The sequence below is a fragment of the Mizuhopecten yessoensis genome, unplaced genomic scaffold, assembly GCF_002113885.1.
Source record: "Mizuhopecten yessoensis strain PY_sf001 unplaced genomic scaffold, ASM211388v2 scaffold10933, whole genome shotgun sequence".
In the NCBI taxonomy this organism is placed as follows: Eukaryota; Metazoa; Mollusca; class Bivalvia; order Pectinida; family Pectinidae; genus Mizuhopecten; species Mizuhopecten yessoensis.
In genome coordinates this window covers 684,400-687,968 of record NW_018408794.1, presented here as the reverse complement: position 1 = coordinate 687,968, position 3,569 = coordinate 684,400, and the positions used below count along the sequence as shown (strand labels likewise).

General features: G+C 34.5%; 1 long non-coding RNA gene across 2 annotated transcripts in view; it reads left to right on the top strand.

Annotated features, from left to right (window-relative positions):
* LOC110463837 overlaps window positions 1-3,310 on the top strand; it is a 3,881-nt gene extending 571 nt beyond the window's left edge. Inside the window, exons 2-3 of one of the 2 annotated variants that reach the window (XR_002464432.1) lie at window positions 2,047-2,123; window positions 3,212-3,310. This is a non-coding gene — a long non-coding RNA (uncharacterized LOC110463837). Of the gene's footprint in view, window positions 1-2,046; window positions 2,124-3,130 lie in introns of both variants that reach the window. The other variant, XR_002464433.1, reaches the window with a different exon arrangement.
* Window positions 3,311-3,569: the final 259 nt, after the last annotated feature.

Here is a 3,569-nt window from a genome sequence, read left to right as displayed (position 1 = left end):
TTATTTTGACATACGGACTAAACCAAATTGTTTATTTATATGTTTTCTATTGCTTCGGGTGTTTTTTAAGTGAACCCATATCTCTGATTTTGTAGTATTTATATTTTGAAATCAGTTGCTAATCAGTGTATTTTAATAATGGCCGCCATTTTGCCTTAGATTACTGATCGCGGGTTGGTTCATGAATGCATGTACTTCTCGGTAATTGATCATAACTATGTAATAATTTGTTTACATAATTACAATCTAGTATATTATCATGTACACAAAACGATTTCGATCGCACTGACGATCTAGAAAGAGTATTTTTAAGGCTCTGAATATAGACCAAAATTCATCGTGATGCAATCGCGTGTGATTTCACTTCCTTCATCGTCTTGCATTTTACACTCCATCGTGATCTACTTAACTTGCTAATAAATAGATTATTTTGACATACGGACTAAACCAAATTGTTTATTTATATGTTTTCTATTGCTTCGGGTGTTTTTTAAGTGTCCCCCAATCTCTGATTTTGTAGTATTTGTATTTTGAAATCAGTTGCTAATCGGTGTGTTTTTAATAATGGCCGCCATATTGCCTTAGATTACCAATCTGATTTTGTACTATTTGTATTTGTATCAAATGCCTATCTGCTTGTTGACAAATCCCTATTATTCTCAATGATGAAATCATATAGATTTTTTTTAAATTGTTGAATAACAAGGCCAGTGTTAAATTGTTTTCACAGTTTATTATGTACTGATTCACTAGACAAGGGCTATCCACTGGAAATTATATGTTAATAGAGAAAGATTTCCAAAGTTGTATTGCAAAAGTGATGGTGAAGGGACATTAAAAGTTATATAGCTAGGCTTACTGAGTTAAATTAAGCTGGAGCTTTTTCAAAAAATTGCATTTAAAATAACATATGTCCTACGCCATGGATTTTAATGCAAGATAATTATATAATCTTATGTCACCTTACATAATGAATTGTAGGTCTGTCTAAAATTGTGCATGGCTGTCAGAAAAATGAAATAATAACAGTTTTGAATGTGAACTATTGTTCTGAGTAAGAAGTGTGTCAAACTGTTATATCCATACTTTGTCTTAATTTGCAATCTATGCAGATAGTTTCAAATTTTGAAAGTTGCCCATGCAGATACATATGTACATAGGGATTAGATTGAAGTTATAATGATGCTGATTGACAGGTATGTACATGATACATCCATGGCCAACTTTCACACAGTGGTGGACATTTTCTGGGTATATATTTTACATTTTTTCAAACCAATTATTTGTTTTAAAAATAAATAAATATACAACATTTGATATAGTGCCATATCTAGCTAACATAAGCCACTCTAAAGCGCTTAACAGTACAAAGATATACAATTTTGTACAGCCAATACAATTAGCATATATATATATATTAATCAATACAATAACGAGGAATTCACAGGAGCTGCCTTATCAGGCGCTAACTACTAGTCCTATGCCACCAGCTTAATATCTCCCTATGTGTGTATGCTTGTGTGTGTGCTGGAGATGTATAGTGTTCTGTTTGTAGTGGGACCGTGCTTTCAACGGTATCATTTATAGTGCCACCTCACTTGAATGCTACAGCACAGATACTGCAACCCCCACCCCAGACCAATTTATACTCCACTTGGGTTGTTGGAGTTGTTTGGGCAGGAGAAACACACTTTCTCTCTAATATTCCATTCGTACAGCGACTTCGGGGACCGAACCCCGGCCGCCTGCTTGGAAGGCCCGAGTGTTAAACACTCGACCAATTGAAATCCGCCCATAATTCTGGGTCTTAGGTATACATTTTGAAAGGTGTCCATGCAGATACACATGTACACAGGGGTGATAATGAGGCTGATTGATAACTAGTCGTTACATGGTACATCCCACTTCCACACAGGGGTGGACATTTTCAAATCAAAATATACCAGCCTATTGGCAGATATTGAACAGGACAGCTGTGGTTTGATTCCCAAATTTGACATGGATTTTGTCCATCTGACTTGATTGATGTATCTTTTCTAATTTCAGCATGCTAAAGAAGAAAAAAGGGACCAGACTGTCAAAACCTTAACACAAATCAACAGCAGAAGTGTGTTTCATCGGATGTATGCAAATTATTATGCTTCAAAGCCTTACAAGTTTAATACAAAATTCCACACCAGAAGAAGGATTTTTTAATCAAATAACCATGCAGTTCATTTTTATCAGAGTTAACATTGAATTGAATTGTTATCTAAGTCCGTGTTATAACTAAATAAATATAATAAATAAATTTATATAATTACATGAATTCGTTCAATTTGACATCTTGAAAAATCAATTAAAAATGTGAAATTTATAAAAAAAAATGTTTTGATAATTAATTTGACGATCAATGATATATTATTTATTCCAAACTTGCAGATCACTGTAGAGAATTTCTTTTTGGTGTATTCGAGTTATCTTTCTTTGAACACTAAATCAAAATAGACACACTGAAACATATGACGGCTACTTACGACGGGAGAAATTTGTTAAAACATTGTTTGTTCTGGGTTTTTTTAAATACAGTTTTATGTTGCTAGTTTTTTTGTTTCCATTAGTAGATTGTGTTTATGACAGTCATCCGTTATTTCAACAGTTTTCTGCCGATATGAGTACGAAATCGCGGATGCTTCTTAAGTGCGCGGAAACCGGTAACCCGAGGATATTATAACGACCTTAATTGGTAAACAATAATGAATGTTTTAATGGATAACGTGTAGTCGGGTCTGTTCATTAGGGTTGTCTCCCGTCCCACAGTGATCTTGAATCTTATCGAAAGAAACTAAATGAATGTATTTTTCTCTCCCACTTATTCACAAATATGATTCTGCTTCTAATGAACTGTTTAACTTAGTTACACATAACAATAAGTCCTCTTGTCCCATCGGTATGACTTGTGTTAAGTTGACGCGGTAGGGGGAGAAGGCCAGTTGTGCTTCTGGATTTATTGTAAGGTAGGTAGGGAACCCTAGGTTTTTAAAACAATAGCTGACATATATTTGGTATCGAAGTACTTGTGAATGTATTGAATTGTCGTCCGGCTTTGGTATAAAGCAATGGATTTTATATGATGGTTTATATTTACCAGTACGTGTCACGTCTAACAACACAGCGACGAATTCTTCCTTGCACACACATATCCGAGAATATTTCTAGATATTTTCCTCAGATTGGTGAGGACACCTAGCAAAGTGGTTTCTATGGGAATCGATGACATCAAAACTAAAACCATGCACGAACCCCAATAGAAGCGGAACTGGGTGTTCCGGAAAGGTAAGCGTTTCTTCCTCCTCATACATTGATTGATGTAGACCTATTTTCCCACCCAAATCGAGTCTCGTTCTCCAACAACTGTGTTTTTCAATTTAAATAATAATAAAAAAGTTCTCCATCAAGACAAGTCTCCTTAAACAGGAAAGAGTTTGTTCTACAACGTATGATTAAACAAATGTTATTGAAGAAAAAGTGTTTAAAAAATGTACGATTTAACAATATAAAATCGACGTCGATTCGGCTTCACTGTAAAT